Here is an 18,243-nt window from a genome sequence, read left to right on the forward strand (position 1 = left end):
GGATCCCACCTTGGTGAAACTCCCCGAGCCTCCAGCACGTCACCGTGGCTTTCTCCAGCCTCCACCACGCAGTCACCGTCGCAGGACAAGTGTGGAAACCGTGGGAGACAAGACTTCCCGCCGTGGCGAGGCCATCGGCGGAATGCCCGGGCTGCGTCCGCCAACAGGCGGTGCGGGCTGCTCTCCCGGATGCCCGCTGCGCTGCCCGGGCGTCACTGCACAGCTCTGAGGGCAGCGCCAGGGCCTGAGCTGGGCACTGGGATGTCACACCCACTCCGCGCTCACTCAGTGGCCGCCTGCGGATCTGAAAAGGAGGTGAGAGGGCCTCTCACCACGTCCCTGTGCCGCCGGGGGAGCCATCCGAACCCACAGAGCACACCCGCCTCCCTTCGACCTTGCCGAGGAGCCCGGTTACCGGCAGGCGGTGTGGCCGGTGACCTCCGGGCTTCACTGGGGACGGCTGGGAAGTGGCAGTCACCGCGGACGTTAGAGGTTATTTCACCCTCCTCACTGCTCAGCGGCAGGCGTGCGTCTAACTGCTGGAGGCGCGAGGGCTGTGCAACGAGCATCGGACCTGGGAGCGGAGGGACGCGTGTGGTCCAGGCGCCTGCGGGGCCGGGGCTCGGCTTCTCCGAGGCTCAGCCACGGTCTCAGCGAACCGTTGGCTGGGTGAGGTCCAGGCGCTCGTCAGGCCGCCCCTGTGACTTTAGGACTGGCCGGGGGGAAACTATGGAAGTTCATAGAGTCCAGGAAGAGGACAAAGCGAGAGACCATGTGTGGGCTCCTCCTCCTGCTCACAGCCTCCAGTGCGGCTCACGGCCACGCCCACACCCACGGCCACACCCACGCAAGGCCCCACGGCCACGGCCAGGCCCCCATGGCCACGCCCAGGCCCACGGCCACGCCCACAGCCACGCACAGACCCCATGCCTGGGCCCACGGCCACGGCCACGCCCCACGCCACGCCCCACGGCCACACCCAGGCCCATGGCCATGCACAGGCCCCACGGCCACACCCACAGCCATGCACAGGCCCCACACTTCATTGGAGGAGGCAAGCTCTTCCGTAAAATGTGGATGTGTGTCAAAACAGGAAATTAACAGCAAACCATGCCGAACCCCGTATACCCCGGCTTTGCTGTTTTCAGACAGCGTGCCATTTAACCATCACCCAATCCCGGCCTCCTTCCCATTTTACGAAAGGAGAAACCGAGGTCTGGAGATAAGCTCCTCATTTGACCAGGGAAGAGCCACAGTCGAGCCCTCATTCTGAGCCCTGGCTCCGGGCCGCCCGCCTCCTGCACGCCCTGTCCTGGGGATCGAGCCGATACCCGGGCATGTGCCCCGACCGGGAATCGAACCGTGACCTCCTGGTTCATAGGCTGACGATCAACCACTGAGCCACGCCGGCCGGCCATGTCACCATTAGATTCCCAGGAGCACAGGCATCAGAGAGGCTGAGATAAAATAGACAGGCGACCAACTCCTTCACACGTATTTCGGGACCTAGAACAAACTCTCCAAACACTTATTCGGAACCAAGGAAGACCCCGAAGAGCCGCAGCAATCTCGAGAAAGGAGAAAAAGGTCGGAGGGATCACAAGACCAGAGATGACGTTATCCTACAAAGCCTGGCCCCGAGTGCTTGTCCGCGCTCCCCCGCGCCCCCCCCCGCCCCCGGGGTCCGGGCCGCTGCAGGAAGGCCCTGTCCTGCTCGAGGTCGGAGGGCACCTGGACGGGACTTGAACTCCTATAAAACATTCCAGAGTCCAACAGCCCTGCCTCCTATCCCACCGCCTGGGTCAGGGTCACAGCCAGGGCTCAGGGGCCGTCGTGCCGGACTCTCCGAGCTGGGTCCCCCCGCGGTGCTTTCGGATGGACGGGGGACAGAGGGACGTTTTCGGTGAATTTCCCCTCGCTGGCTCCTCAGGGGAGGAGGCCACTGGAATTCGATGGGGAATGTGGGAGGGGTTTTCTTGTCTCCAGGGCAGACACTCACTGTGTATCCACACCCAGGACTTTTCTCACACAGGCCCCCTGGCCACGCCCACAGCCACGCCCAGGCCCCCCTCCCTCCCTCCACGGACACGGGAGACCAGGCTCAGGGGCCCAGGCTGCACTGGGGGAGGAGAGGCTGTGTGTGGGGGGGCTGGGGGCTGTGTGATGAAGTGAACGGGGTTACCGAGCGCCCGCTGGACGCAGGCACCCACTGGCCCCACTTGTCACCACCGCGGTCAGTGCTATCGGGCGTCCCTGCTGGCCAGAGGCTCCGGGAGTGGCTGTTCTGGTCACTGAGTTGCTGTTTAACTGAAGGCGGAGCAACCAAGTCTCTGAAGTGGGGCCTCCCCTCCTGCCTGCCCTGTCACCTCCCTCTTTTCACTCTCAAACGTGTCCTGGCCTCAGCCCTGCGGTGTGGCTCAGTGGTGGAGCGTCGACCTATGAACCTGGAGGCCATGGTTCAATTCCCAGTCAAGGGCACGTGCCCAGGTTTCGGGCTCCATCCCCAGTAGGGGGCGTGCAGGAGGCCGCCCATCCATGGTTCTCTCTCATCATTGATGTTTTCTCTCCTCCCCCCCTCCCTTCCTCTCTGAAATAAAATAAGAAAGAGTGTCCTGGTTTGGAGGGAAAATTATAGGAACACCCTGAGTCTAAGGGCAGCCCTGGTCTTCCTTCGATAGTATCTCAGGATCCTCAGGATAAAGTGGCCGCCCAGGCGGGTGCGGGCGCGGGCCCGGGTGGCAGCCCAGTGTGCCCGGGGCTGTGTGGTGCCCTGAACAGTGTCCAGGGCTGCGGTGAGGGGACAGAGTCCGGGCAGGGACAGCGCCTCTTGGCGCCTCGAGCTCTCAGCGGGTCAAGGCCCCGTGGCCAGCACTCAGCCTGAGTGAGGCTCCTCACGGCATCACACTTCACACCGTGCTCCCCCCTGGTCTCCGCTCTTCCAACCCCAACAGGCTCCCTCTCCTGCGAGGCTGTCCATGCCCAGACGCGGGGCCTGCCCCTCCCGGTCTGGCAGGAAGGCGCCCCCCCACGCTGCTGTCTGCCCCGGGGCCTGCCAGGGAGCCCGCCGGCCGCTCTGAGGCCACGTCTAGACGACACTGAAGGCCTTGATTGGAAGTGACAGCCCCCAGCTAATCATCTGTTTGTTCAGACCCCAAATTACGGGGCTGAGCCGGGAGCCCTCCCACCAGCTGCCCGTCGCCGGGGGGTGTGGGGGGGGCTGTGCCTGCAGGTTGGCCCAGATCCTGTCACCTGCCAGATGCTTTGCTGGCTGTGCCCGGACCAGGGAAGGGCCCTGGGCTGCAGCCATCGGACATGAGAGCAGAGCTCCCGAGAGCAGCGCCGGGGGACAGGCCTGGCCTCCCCGCGGGACGGAGCTCACCTGTGGGGGCTCACAGGGGGGCTGCTGCGGAGCGCAGGGTGCCCGCTCCCGGTCGTGGCGTCGGTTTTTCCCATCCGAGGCAGAGCCGGTAAAAGGCGGCTTCTCTGCCCCAGGCAGAAGGGGCTTTGCCGCCTGGCTGCCCGAGAATCTGTGCCCGGGCGAGGGCCTTTAGCACAACGCCGGGCGCAGGGCGGTGCCCTCCCCATGAACCGTCCCCTTCGCCTGGCACCACCCAGGCCCCTGAGTGGGTGTCTGCGTGTCCGCACCCGTGGGCTGGCAGCGGCGAGGCCGCCTGTAAGGAGAGCCCTCCACACGGCGCTGCCCCCGTCTCTCAGGTCCCCTCTGCCACGGACGGACTCGTCCACCCGGAGCAAACCAGCTCCTCGCGCTTCAGACCCACTCGGGCCTGTAAACCCGCACCCCCCTCCCCCTGCCTCTTACTAAAGAGGGCGGGTCACAGCCCTGCTGCCTCCCACTCCAGAGGGGTCTGTCCTGCCCAGAGCCTGCTGACAACAAGCTCGGGAAACTGAAACCCAAGGCTAATGAAGAAGAAGGAAGAAAAGGTGTGAGGGTGAAAGAAAATCCCAGCCAGCCAGACGCAGCCTGCCCGGCGGCAGCTGCTCCCAAACCGGTTCCTGCGGGTTGCAAATCCCGCCCGCCCTGGCGGGGCGCAGACGCAGCCTCTGAGGACGGGAACACGGGGGACACGCTGTCCTCCCCGCGGCTGGGCCGGTGGAGCGGAGGGCGGGCCGCCCGGAGCGGCCACCACGTGGTCCCCGGCTGGCAGGGCCGCTGGGGAAGAGAGCAGCCAGCTGTCGCGCGCATTCAGCGAGTCCAAATCTGATTTCTATGCCCTCTGACTCAGTTCCTGGGCCATCAATGGAAGGGGAAGCAACAATGATGCCGCCGAGAATAAGAGCGCAGGGCGCCTGGAAGCCCCCCAGCACCCCTCCCGGGAGGAAGCTCTCCTGGAGGCGCTGCGCCCCCCGATTCTGCAGCCGCCCCGGGAGTGTGAACGCACACCCCCTTCTTGGCCTGGAAACGCTCTCCGCTACTCACACCTGGGCCGCGGGCTGCCAGGCCAGCTGGGCACGGCGCAGGCCGGTGGCCGGGGGCCAGCGAGAGGCAGGAGAGAGGAGAGCGGCGGAAACTCGTCCCCCATGAAGTCTGAAAAGCAGGATTTGGACTTCCACTTCCGGACAGGGGCCCAGGGCGGTGTGGAAACCCGGGGATCGCCGGGCAGAGCGCCGCCTGGCCCCCGAGGGCCGTGAAGAAGTTGCCTCTCCTGAACTTCTTCTCAGGGATAGATTTTGAGTTGAGCTGCAACTCAGTTAATCATCTTGAAACAGTTACGAATCAAAACAAAGGCCCGTCGATCAGTGGGGGTGGGGGTGGGGCACGCAGAGGGCCCGGCCGGGCAGGCCACGGGCGCGGCGGCTGAGAGCAGGTGCACCTGGCTGTCTTCTCGTCTGCTGGGTGGTTGGGGAGCAGGTCACAGAGACCCTGTCCGCCCCCTTTGGCTACATCCCTATGAAGGTTTCAAACTTCTCCCTTTGGAAAGTCTCCTAAGAGTGACATGCACCTTCTCCCCACCTCCTTCTCCAACAGAATCCTGTACTGACAGCGTCACGCCTCTCAGCCATCCATGCGTGTGTCATGGCCCCTCAGAACTTTCTCTCCTTCCGGCCCAGCCCGCCTCCCGCCTGGCTGGCTCGAGAACTGAGTGTGAAAGCTGTGTGTTGCGAAAGCACAGCCAGGACCCAGGCTGGACCCCTGAGGAGCTGCACGGAGGAACTACTTTGGTGCCACTCAAAAGGAGGATGGCTGGCCTGGCCCGTGTGGCGCAGTGGATAGAGCGTCGGCCTGCGGACTGAAGGGTCCCAGGTTCGATTCCTGGTCAGGGCACCTGCCTGGGTTGTGGGCTCGATCCCCAGTAGGGGGCGTGCAGGAGGCAGCCGATCGATGATTCTCATCACTGATGTTTCTATCTCTCTCCCTCTCCCTCTACAATCAATAATAAATACCTTAAAAAAAAAAAGAGAGAGGGTGGCTTTAAGGCTGTTTTTGCTTTTGTTTTTGAAATGCCAAACAGGCTCTTTAAACTTTCTCTTTTTTTTATTCACTTCAGAGAGGCAGGGAGAGGGAGAGGGAGACAGAAACATCAGTGATGAGAGAGAATCACGGATCGGCTGCCTCCTGCACCCCCCACCCTGGGGATCGAGCCCACAACCTGGGCATGTGCCCTGATCGGAATCGAACCGTGACCTCCAGGTTCATAGGTCGATGCTCAACCACTGAGCCACGCCGGCCGGGCCCAAACAGGCTGTTTGTCAGGCAAATAAGCCCATGCCCACAGTCCTGGGCCCCAAGGATCCTTAGGTTCTGTCCTTGGGGGCCAAGGTTGCACCTGAAGGAGGAGGCGGCCCTTCGAGGTCTCGGGTGGGACACAGCCGTGGGCAGAGGCGATGCCCGGACGCACAAAGACTCATGGGAAAGAGGAGGCCCCGGTCGCTGCCTCCCGACCGGCCTCGTCTTGCTTCCCGCTTGGCCTCCTGCAAGAGGACCCCCCACCGTCCAGCAAGCGCGATGCTCCGAGCCTTGATTTCTGTTTCTTTTGAAGACGGCCACGAGGCTGCACCTCCGGCCGCACGCAGCCCGAGTCCCGTCCCCGGGAACACCTCCCAGCCCCGTCCCTGCACTCACGGAGCTCCTTACGGAGCCTCTGCCGGGAACAGGCCCAGGTCACCGGCCGGAGGATGTGATCCGTGGAAAGAATGAGCCACCCTGGACGGCGCGCGCTCGGACCGCATCCATATTTTATGTGGAAGGGACTTTAAGTAACTTTGCAGACGCCGTCATTTAATCCCCTGCACATGCCGGCTTCCAGGCTGCGGATCCACTGCCTAATAAGGCGCCTGTTCTCCGTTCGGGTTTCTGCATTCACCCTGCCCCACGCCGCCCCCTCTCCCTCCTTCCCGCCAGGCTCCCTCTCTCACATGACCCTGTTCTTTCTCCATGAGCATTGAGCATCGTCGAAATTTCCTTGTTTTATAAAACTATATTCCTATTGATTTCAGACAGGAAGGGAGAGGGGGAGTGAGAAACATCAATGATGAGAGAGAATCATCAATAGGCTGCCTCCTGCACGCCCCACACTGGGGATCGAGCCTGCAACCCAGGCTCGTGCCCTGACCGGGAATCGAACGGCGACCTCCTGGTTCATAGGTCGACGCTCGGGCTGCGGACTCAGGAGGCACCGGCTCCCCTGCCAGGCAGCCCAGCTGGCTTGTCACTTCGTCAAAGTGACGGGAACGGCCAGCTGGCCGCAGGGAGGGGCTGCTCAGCCTGGGAGGAGGGAGTCGCTGTCTTTACACCGAGCTGAACACGTTCGCGTGCGGCTCAGAGGGCCCAGCTGAAGGTGAGGCGGGGACACAGATCTGGTATCAATAACAACAAGTTAGAAAACGCTGTGAGAGCTATCAAAAAAAAAAGGGGGGGGGACGCAGATTGTCCCGTGGTGGGAAGTTCCATGTCACTGGATGTACCATGTGGCTTTAGCGGCCCCAGCCCCGGTGCCAAGGTGGCCGCTGGCTTCAGCCGTGCGTCCCTGCGAAGGGGACGAGGAGGTGCCCACGCGCGAGGGTGAAAGCCTCACGCCGCCCCGGCTGTGAGCGGTTGCTGGGCAGGAGACAGGGAAACAGCCAGAGGGGGGATTCCCGCACACGGTCCCCTCTGGAGGGCCCGCCGCCCGCCTCCGACCTCGCCCGCACCCGGGGGACCTGGCCAGGGCGACGTTTGCGAGATGCGCTCACACAGCTGTTTACACGGAACATCTGGCACAGAGGGGGCTGTGTGAGGCCGCAGCTGGACGTGGTGCCCCAGGGAGCGCTGTCCTGAGGAGCTCTCGGCATCCTGAGAGCACTCTTAGCCGGCCGGCCGGGCGGAGGGAAGGCTCGGCCATCTTCCAGAAAGCTCCACGGCACGGCCAGGCGTCCTGGGAGCAGAGGCCGCTCTGGGGGCCCCGGAGACGCCGCCGGCCACGCGCTGGGACCCAAGCCCGCCATGGACGCCGACCTGTTTCCCACACACCTGGCGACGGCACGGGCTCCAGCCGTGTCTTAGAAACAACGAGGAAAAGGCAGACACCGCCGATGGGCGCTGCCCGCCGTGACCGCTGAACAAGGCACGGTCCACGCACCCGCTCCGGCTCCGAGAGCAAACAGCACCGTCCACCCTCCCCCAGAAACGCCCCAGCGACCACAGTGAGGGAGAACGGAGGCCTCTGTCTTTTTTATTTGTTTTGTTTTTTTTTTTGATTCCACATCTGTTCACAGAAGTTGGCAGAAGCCTTGAGAGCGGCTGTGAAATCCACACCCACTTTCTCACGGGTCGGACCTGGGGACAGGGCCCAGCACTGGCAGCACAGGATGCCTGCCCCCCCCTCCCAGCCCCCAGCCCGGGGAGGCCGCAGCCGGGCACCCCTCAGCAGGGGGCCGGGCAGCAGGGGGTCCTGCGGGGTCTGACCAGCTGCCAGGGCTCCCGGTACAAAGTGCTCCCTAAAGTGGGAGTCCGTGGATTGGTGTGACCGCGAGTCATGGTGTTCATGGTCCAACACGCTAACTCGGCTGAGGCCGTTCTAATACTTCAAAGAGACCAGCTTCCTGTGCAGGGGCCGGGCTGTCCGGAGCCTGTGGCACAGCACACGTGGCGCTCGCTGCGTTCCCGTCCCCTGCCCCGGCTTCCCCCACCCCTGAGACCGGGCATCGTCAGCGGGATGCGAGTGGGGAAGGGAACTGCGAGGACTCGCTGGATCAACGCCTCCTCCCGAGTTCATCCGGGCTCTTGGTGGGAAACTATGAGCAGGTATCGGCCTCCAACCTAAGGATGCTCCCAGCACGGTCCATCGACGGCCCAAAGCTCCACCCTCGCACCCTCTGTGCCTGGGCCTCCGACGGGCAGGCCAGCCTGTCCTCGGACAATCGCAGGAGGGCGCCCACCTCTGAGGCCCACTGTGCTGTGCGGACCCGCAGCCTGGAGGCCTCACCATGGCCAGGGACAAGGGTGGGAGGCTGGGCCCATTCATTCTCTCCTCCCGCTCAATGGAAACTCTCCTCTAAGACGAACTTCTTCCAAACGGATAAATGTGATCAGCAGATGCCGGCGTCTGGGGGGCACGCTGCCCCTGCAGTGGGGAAAACACGCCGTCCAGGGCCCAGGGCCAGCTCTGGACAGGAAGTCCCCCTTCCGTGGCCCACGCGTCCCACACGGCCGGGCTGGGAGCTGTGGGTGCACATCCGTCCTGGATGGTTTTGCCATCATGGGCCCTGGAGCCGAGGTCTGATGAAGCTCCTGCTTCCTCGCTCAGAGTCCCGCTTCCTCCGGGGACCTGACGGGGCGGAGCCGCCGCCGCCACTGCCTCAGGCTGGACTCCACGGGAGGCAGACACGGCGCCGGCGGAGAGAGGCCTGGGCCTCGGTGCTCGGAGCAGACCAGGTGCCTCCGGCCCTGCACCAGGCAACCTCACAGATGCCAAACCAAACCACACCGAGCAGACAACGCCTGGCCTGGGCAGCGAGTCCCGCAGAGGCGCCTGCACACAGGCCGGCTGCGCGTGGACGGCTACCAAGCCCCGCAGGCCCCGTGCCCGGCACAGCCACACCCCACAGGCTGCTCTGCACTCACCGCCCCAGAAAGCTCGCAGGTGAAAGGAAGGTTAAAGATAAAGCGGCAGAACACGGGGCCTGACCCGCACGCCTTTGTATAAAAACAGAAGCGAAACCTCACGACCTATTTCTACTTGTACCTGCATTTGCACGTCAAACGCAGGAGAGAGTTCTGGAAGCTTCTCTCCCACTCCTGCCCGTGTCCGTGGGATGCGACGCGTGGGGGCTGGAGGCGTGGCCCTTCCTTCCCCTCACTCTCAGCGTCCGTCCCTTTGATGTCTCACAGAGGCAGCATTTGTATCTTGTCAGCAAAGCCCAGCCCAACAAACAAACAAACAAATAAATAAACAAATACAGGGAGACAGAGAGGAATGGAGGACGGGCAGGTGACAAGGGAAAGGCAGGAGGGAGGGAGGGAGGAGCAGTGCTGCACGAGCCAGAGCCGGGCGTTTTTCTCTCTTTTTTTAAAAACAAAAAACAAAATATTTTTATTGATTTCAGAGAGAAAGGGAGCAAGAGAGAGAGAGAGAAACATCAATGATGAGAGAGAATCATAGATCGGCTGCCTCCTGCACACCTTCCACTGGGGATCGAGCCACCAACCCGGGCATGTGCCCTGACTGGAATCGAACCTGGGACCCGTCAGTCTGCAGGCCGACGCGCTATCCACTGAGCCACACCAGCCAGGGCCAGAGCACAACCTTTTCAAATGCCAGCGAGAACCTTCCTGGAAGGAGCACACGGTGCGGGCACGGGGGCCTGCGGGCAGCGGGGCAGCTCTGTGGACTGTGGACGGAGCTGACGGGGGAGCGGCCGGGCTCCGAGCCAGTCCCCGCTTCAAGTGGGCAGTGGGCGCGGGGAGCTGAGTAAACGCTGGCCGCAGATAACGGGCCATTATGGCCTGGACGACTTCCTGAATGGCCCACAGCTCGCTGCTCGTTTCCTGCCGGGGCGGGGGGGGGGGACATGTGAGGAGAGCGTCGGTGCAAAGAATGCAGCGCGGACGTGGGCAGAGCGGGACGGACGGACATCAATTCACGGCTCAGAAGGCGGAACAAGAGGAAGAGGAAAATGTTCTGGTCTCTTGTGGGTCATCCAACCCACGCCCCACGCGTCTGTCTCTCCCGCCGGGGCTGCCGGCTGCTCGATCCCCGCCGTCCCCAGCGGAGCAGAAGCCGGCGGCCTGGGAGCCGGACCGGTGACCTGAGCAGCAGAGTCGGACAGTGAGGGCGGCACAAGGAAGGGCGGAGAGAGGAGCCTGAGAGAGAGAAGGGCTCCCGCAGCTCCTCTCCAGCGGGGAGCTCGGTGGAGGTTGGCCAGGTCCTGGATGCGGCCAGGAAACCACGGCTCAGGGACCGCAGCTCCCTCTCCCGCCCTCTCCCCCCTCAGCGTCTTCCCAGCCTCTGTCCTCCGAGGCCGCGGGACAGTGTCGCTCTGCTGGGCAACCACAGGCTGCCTCCGTGTGTGTGATCTGACAACCTGTCATCATTGGTTTTAAAACAAACACAATAAAAACAGACTCTCAGATACAGACAACAGACTGACAGCTGTCAGAGGGGAGGGGATGGGAGGTGGGGGGAAGGTGGAGGGACTGAGAAAGAAGAGACATGGCACAGACAGGAGCAGGTGTGACCAGAGGGAGGAGTGGGAGGTGGAAGAGGTAAGGGGAGTGGATGGTGATGGAAGGAGACGTGAGTGGGGAACACACAGCACAGTATGCAGATGAGGCTCCACAGGCCTGTGCACCTGAAACTGCTCTTTTATTACCAAGTGTCCCCCCAACAAATTCCATTTAAAAAGACGAGGTGTGTAGAGACGGGGTCCGTGAGAGCTAGGAGGCGGCCTCCTCAGCTGCTCGCCTTCCGACACGCCGGAGAACTGTGCGCACAGCCGCTCCTGCTCCAGGCCGGGGGACCGGGACCCCACCTGCTTGCCCAGGGAGCTCCCCTTCACCCCGGGGGCCCCAGGTGCCCAGCGGCCGGAGGCTGCCCCCTCCACAGGACAGGAGGTGGCCGAGGGCAGGCGCGCTCAGGACAGCGCCTCAGTTTCTCCCAGACCACAGCTCCCTGAGGACCTGGCCTTGTCGGTCTGCAAGCCACACCCGGGAGAAGGCGGGGTGCGGTGGACACAGGGCTGCTCCGAGCGGCAGCAGGAATGACCGGGACCAGGTGTGCGTCCCCCGCTCAGCACGGCGTCCCCACGGCCCCTGCGCGATGAGGAAGGAGACCGGCCACAGAGCTGAGCATCCGGGGGCGTGCCCCACGCCCACACTGCGTGCGTCAACAGGCTGCTCCCTGGGCTGCAGAGAGTCCGGCCATAACCCTGGTTAATCATTCATCCCCTCTCCCTCTCTGCAGGGGGCCCTGCCAGAAGCAGGTTTCGCAACGCTTCCTGCTCCGATCAGTTTACTGCGGAAAACCCACCTGCGAGCCTGCGGGACGCACACGGGCCGTCGGGGCATAAACAGCTGCTCAGCTCGAACACGCACGACTGAGCTCCCGTCTTCGCCGCGCGCCTTCTCAGGGCGCTTATCTGAGCAAGCAGTGGCTGGAAATGGGGCCGGGAGCTTCGCGTCCTCCCCCCACCTCCCGATATATAAATAGATAAATGATCGAGGTCACTGGGTCGCCCTCAGGCCATAGATCAACAGGGCACCACAACCAGGCTCAGTGACCGACTTGCTTGGAAAACGGAAGGAAAAGAAATGAGCTCCCGGTTACCGTAGCAACCTAGGCCGTCTTCAAGCCGGCGGACCCCCTCCACCCAGGAGCAGAGTGACCACATCAGAGGCAGAACAATAGCCCAAACACCGTCCCCTCCACCTCCCCCATCGGACACACATTCACTCAGGACGGGCCACAGCCTGGAGTCTGAGACACAAAACCACTGAACTTTCAGGAGAGAACAGGAAAAGCTGCAGGATTCCGACTGCGGTGCGAGTTCGTGGACAAGACACCGAAAGCACGGCCTGTGAAGAAAAGACGTGATAAACGTCCTAATGACAGGCTGTGCTCGGCCAAAGGCCATGTCACAGGAAGGGTCACAGAGATAAGCTGCCAGGGGAGTAAATATTTGCGAGCCCAGGTGTGACAAAGGCCCAGAACGCGGACGGCCCTCTCCAGTGCGGGAGGCTCGCGCTGGCCAGGGCCTCGGGGCGTCGGCTCTGCTGAGACCCCTGGTGGGTGGGGGCTGCTCTCTACCCACTGGTCTGTCCTCGGGTTCAAGGCCCGCCTGGGGCCCCTCCGCCGCACTCTTCCCCGCCCTGCCTGGATGCTGGGGTCCCCGTCTCCCACCCCAGCTGTCCCTGGATCACTGGCCCGGTCCCCAGCTTGGCTGACTGGGTTCCTGCAGGCGCCCCGCTCCCCACTTCCAGGCCCGAGAGCCGCTGCACCCGCTGTGCACCCGGGAAGTGCTCCTGCAAGGTTTCCTCTTTATGGGCGCGGCCATCTCTCGCACCCGAGGGTGCCTGTGGCCTCCAGGTCCCCATCATCCCCAAGGGACCCCAGGCCCTGCTCCGGCCTGCCTTCGGCTCCACACGTGCTCGCCGGGGTCGCCGGGTCAGCTCCCGGTGGAGGTCAGCATCCCTGTCATTTAATCGCATCAGAATCTCAGGGAGGATGGAGCCTAGAGAGAGAGCGGCCCGGCCCGGGAAACGGCGCAGGCACAAACAGGTGCATCTTCACGGTCAGGGAAAACCACACGGAGGACACACCTTTACTTTCTGCTCGAATGACCAGACCGAGACAGAAAGTGCAGCGACGAGACAGCGCTGCGACGTAAGCCGCGCAAGCCCGGCGGCTCGTTCGTTACCGTGTGAACCCCCAGGAACAGGACCTCAGGTCGCCACGCACCTCCGGGCAGTGCGGGTACCAGGTTTGCCCTAACGCGCCCCCGTTCCCTGGGATGCCCATGTCTCGGTGAGGAAACTGTCCCGGCTACTGCCCCTTCGGCTACAGAAACTCCCAGTGATGAGAATTATACTTCAGTTTAGAGTTTCAGACAGCCAGGCTCCCGAGAAACGAATCAACACACATGTCGTTTGGGCTTGAATGACTTTGGCGGACGAAACGCTGCCACGGGATCGTCACAGTGAGCAGGGCAGGGCCTGGCAGGAGACGTCTGAACACCGAGCGTCCCCTCGATCACTCACTACCCGTGCCCCAGTGCGAGCCGGACGATGAACCGGCACACAGGCACGGCCGTGCCCAGTCGAATGGAAAGGATCACGCCATGGGCTTGCTCGTCTCCTGTTTAAAGATCTGCTCAGCGCTCCTACGATGCCCCTGCCCCCGCTGAAAGCCAGCCCATCGAATTTAACGGCCTTTTTAGCTCAGCAGATTCTGATGTGGAGAGGCGATTTGCATGGCTTTCTGCACAATCCCATTGACAGACGCACTGAAAGGAAGAAAGAGCCCCAGGGCTGAGTACATCGTGCAGCCCGGAGCTTGCCAGGGAAGGCAGCTGTGGCCGCTGACAGCCCGCGGCGCGTCCTCCCCTCCGCTCCGCCCTCGGCCCCGAGGCGGCCACGGCTCAGGACCCGGAGCCTCAGGTAGCCAGCCCCCTGCTACCAAGTTCAAGAAGACCTGTTCCAAGATGCGGAGGGACACAGCTGTGTGTCAGCTGGGACCACACCTGGGGAAAACCTCAGACGGACCAATGCGTTCTGAAATACGGCAGGGTTTTTGTTGTTTGCGTGTGCATGTGCGTGTGTGTGTTTGCACGCGCGCGTGTGTGCATGTGCACGCATGTGTGTATGTGTGTGTGCATGTGTGTGCGCCTGGCGTTGCTCAGTGCACGGCTCGGTGAGTGGCTCTGAAATTCCACAAGAACCGTTTCTCTCCTAAAAGCCCCAAGACAAGCACCTCTGTCTTGGTGTCTGCGACGCAGTGGATAACGCCACCCCCACATGAAGAGCGGAGCCCAGGGGACGGGGCTGCGGGTGAGGGAGTGAGGCCTCGCCCGCCCCCCATGAAAGGGAGAGGCGCCAAGGCCAGGGACCCAGCCTGGCAGAGAGGCGGCCGCGGCCCGAGAAACTGCTCAATGCCCTGTTTCTCTGTGCTCCATCGCTACCGCACCAGCCTGCCCTCCCTCAGAAGAAAGAAGACTCGACCCTCGCGACCTGCCCTGACCCAGATGATGGTCCCAGCTCCCCCCCTGCCCCACCTCCTCTGTACTCACACAGGCTCTTTAAAAGCTTTGAGAAAGTGACACCTTTCCACATCTGAGGGCACGACCCTCCCACCGTGCGGGCACTGCCACCTGGAGTCCGAGCTCCAGCACGATGAGAAATACAGTTTTGTTTATAAGCTAAAACACAGGCTTTAAGAAGGTGGATAAGTGATTTTATGACATTGTGAGATGTTTTCTTATTAAAAAAAATTTTAAATTGATTTTGAGAGAGAGAGAGGAAGGGATAGAGAGAGAGAAAAGCTGCTCCCTGCTTGCCCCGCATTGGGGATCAAGCCTGCAGCCCAGGCATGTGCCCTGACCGGGAATCAAACCGTGACCTCCCGGTGCCCAACCAGCGGGATCGCACGGTGAGGGCGAGATGCTGTCTTTACGTTGTTCTATTGATTTCCCATTCAGGGGCTCTCCGGGCCAGAACCTTCACCAAAGATGCCGAAAATAGGTTTCGAAAAACACTTCACAGTCTCAAGGTTCAAACTCCGATGAAAACGTTTTGCTGAAACGCCCTTCTAAAGAAAGCTCTTCACTCTGTCATCAGAAGGCGATGAGCCATCGCTCCTCAGCTACCGTAAAACCACAGTCGTGACTGCCACCTTGTCAGCTTACAGATCGCGGTTACCATGTCTCTGCCTTCGGGGAACAGGTCAGCTGGGAGCAGCGGTTCACAGCAGGAAAGCATGCGTTCCCGAACGCCAGATGTTCTATAGTAACAAAGTCGTCCTCGGGAATATAATTCCTGCCGCGGGGACAGGCAAGAAAAGGTTTAAAACAATTAGGTGGACAAAGCAGACAGAAGTGCTCCTCACAGCAGCTCAGAGACGATGCCATGATGCAAATTCAAAACTGAGCTCAGCCCGGCCCGTGGCTCAGTGGCTGAGCATTGACCCAGGAACCAGGCGGTCCCGGCTCGATTCCTGCTCAGGGCACAGGCCCGGGTTGCAGGCTCCATCCCCAGTGTGGGGCGTGCAGGGGGCAGCCGATCCATGGTTCTCTCTCACCATGGATGTTTCTCTCTCTCTCTCCCCCTTCCCCTTTGAAATCAATAAACATATCTTTAAAAACTAAATAAAAGCATCTGTCAGTGTTTCTCCAAACAGGACTGAGCGATCGATGGATGGGGGTGCGGCGGGCACTGGGGAGGCGCCTGGAGAACCGCTCCTGAAATGGATACGTGAGCTGATGCGAACCGGTCCCCAGGCAGCAGGGCCTTCGCAGGGAAGAGTCCTCCCTGAAACGGGAAACAGCGCCCGATCCCCCGCGGCAGCAGCCCAAGGCTCCGTGCCGCCTACGGCTCCACTCCCCACCCGGCCCTGGGCAGGGAGGCTGCCACCAGCTCCGTGGTCCCCACAGGAAAGCGCGGGCACAGACGGCCCAGGAACCTACCACCCCCCTGGGCTGGCAGCGGGAGAGCTGGGATTTGCACCTCGCTCGCCCGACTCGGACCGACGTGCCTTTCCCACGGGGACCTCGCTCACCCGACTCGGACCGACGTGCCTTTCCCACGGGGACACACGCCACGGATGAAGCTGTAAAGCCCACCAGACTCAGTCTCCCGGGCCCAGGCCGGCGATGCTCCTCGAGGAGGAAGTCGGTCCCCGGCTGCTGTGCTAAGAGCAGCTCTGACACGTGCAGGGATGGCTGTCAACAGCTCAGGACAGCGGTGAGCGGACGTGACGTCAGCACGGGGACTTTCTGATCAACTACACGCTCCAGCCTCCCGCAGGCCACCTGCAGAACGCGAGCTGCCTGCGCCGTCCAGGCGGGGTTGGTAACGCGTGTGCCTTTGGGGGTGACCCCGCTGGGAACCCCACAGGCCGGGCCGATGGCACGAGTCTGTGGGGTGGGCCTCCGCCGTCTTCTCCGGACCCTCCAATCCCCCGCGAGACAGGAATGTGCTGAGAGCTGCCCTGCCCTGTGGATGCTGCTAAGTGACTGCATTTCCCGGCCGGCCCAGAGCCGTGTCCATCGGCTTTAAAGAGACACACCCCACCCCGCAGCGTCTTCGTAGACGAGACCTAAATGGACAGTGCATATTTCTGTCGTAAACGTTGTGGGTGCTTTTCTCTCCTTCACATATAATTGGGAGAGAGAGTCGTGTGGTTCTGCACTGATTTGAAAGGAAGATTCCAAACTTGTTAGCATTTTAGCGGAACTATAGCTACACAGAGTCCTTGTGGATATGCATATGTGCACATGCACACACACGCGCATGTTGGTAAACATGCTTAGAAAGAATGTTCTCTCTCTATAGCAGCGGTTCTCAACCTGTGGGTCGCGGCCCTTTTGGCGGTCGAACGACCCTTTCACAGGGGTCGCCTAAGACCATCCTGCATATCAGATATTTACATGACGATTCATAACAGTAGCAACATTACAGTTATGAAGTAGCAACGAAAATAATTGTATGGTTGGGTCACAACATGAGGAACTGTATTTGAAGGGCCAGAAGGTTGAGAACCACTGCTCTAAAGAGCCGATGAGATGGAACAAAGCCTGCGAATTCCCATGACTCCGCCAGTGCACACAGGACGGCTGAGAGCCAACAGCCTGGCCCTAGTTTACTGTATTTTTTGTATTTATTTACTTATTTTCCATCATCATCTATCCCTCGATGGCCTCTCTCGACCCTGTGTCTTAAAAGACTCAGGCTATCTGTTGTCAACTCTTTTAAAAAAAATCTGAGAAAACTTTTCATTTATTTTTTAATGATTCTGATTTTTTTTTTTTAAAAAAAAGGTGAAACACGATGATGCGTAAGGGAAGGCCCGTGGAAGCCCAGACTCCGAGCGGCTGCTGCTTCCTCCCGGCCCGGGAGCCTTCGCACAAGAACAAACGAGGCCCGTTCCGGAAATAGGCCTGTGACTGTATCTGAGTTCTCCATCATCGCGTGAATTTATGGAATTCTTCCTGCTTTTGAGCATAACACAGATGCTCCGAATTCCTTCCTGCTTCCTTCCTAGCAGTGCGGGGGTGGGGGTGGGGGCGGCCTGCAGTGTCAGCCGGCCGCAGGGCTGAGGGGCAGGGAGCTCCTCTCGTCCCGAAGCCCCCAAAGCCGAGGCCCAGACCCCCCGAAGGACGGGAGGCGGCCCTGGGCTCGGGGCCGGGCCCCACACTGCCTCCTGCTGGGGGGCTCCGGCGGCCCTCGCCTGCCCCCAGCGATGGAAGGCGCGGCATGGGCACGGCCAGGCTGTTGTGGCACAAAGCGCGACTATAACGCTGGGGTTCAGGAAGACTCTTCGTTCGTGTCTTTTCCTTTCTTCCTGTGAACGGGCGAGGGGCACTGAGAGACCTGGACCAGCCCATCACGAGGCCTATCCAGGGACTGGACAGCGGGAGGAGACACATGGTGGTGTGTGCTTCCCTCCTGCACACGCGTGTGCGCGCTCCTGGACCCGGCGCCAGCTGGGAATCAGGACACGGCTGGGTGTAACTGGGTCATCTGCCGCCACCGTCTGCATGGCCGCCGTCCTCTCGTCCGCCACGGGGACCACTGGGCTGGCGACGGCAGGTCCCGTGCCAACACAGCCCCGCAGCGGGTTTTCTGTCCGTGTATTTCTGCGTGTGTGTGCGTATGTGTGTGCGCGCGCGTGCATTTAAATCCCAGAACTCCACACGGAAATTTGATAAAAAGTCGGACACTTTGGTCCTTTTCCTGCTCTGGCTATGGCGGTTACTCAGGAAAGGGTCCCCCTGCTCATGAAGCCGGCGAGCTGGTGATTCTTATGAACGCCCAGCGGTAGGAGAGCAGGTCGATGGTATCGGGGGACTCGGAAGAGAACATGTCAGTTGTCAGAAGCTGCGCTGTCTCCCGGAAATAAGGAAGGTGGGTGCACCGGGAGGCAGGGAAACCGGAGCCTGAACAGACTTCCCCACAGAGGACACGCAGGAGCCGACAGACTAGTCATCAGAGAGACGCACGTTAAAACCACAGCGCGGTACCAGAGAGACGCACGTTAAAACCACAGCGCGGTACCACCTCACACCCGTCAGAACGCTGCCATCAACACGTCACCA

The 18,243-nt window shown here is 61.6% G+C and overlaps 1 long non-coding RNA gene across 1 annotated transcript; it reads right to left on the bottom strand.

Moving 5' to 3' along the window:
- Window positions 1-14,362: 14,362 nt before the first annotated feature.
- On the bottom strand, window positions 14,363-16,597 carry LOC111824277. The gene is made up of 2 exons (XR_002827353.1): window positions 15,739-16,597; window positions 14,363-15,695 (listed from the first exon to the last, which is right to left on the bottom strand). It is a non-coding gene; the product is annotated as an uncharacterized LOC111824277 (long non-coding RNA).
- Between the last annotated feature and the right edge of the window lie 1,646 nt (window positions 16,598-18,243).

This window comes from Myotis lucifugus, unplaced genomic scaffold, assembly GCF_000147115.1.
Source record: "Myotis lucifugus unplaced genomic scaffold, Myoluc2.0 scaffold_1107, whole genome shotgun sequence".
Taxonomy (NCBI): Eukaryota; Metazoa; Chordata; class Mammalia; order Chiroptera; family Vespertilionidae; genus Myotis; species Myotis lucifugus.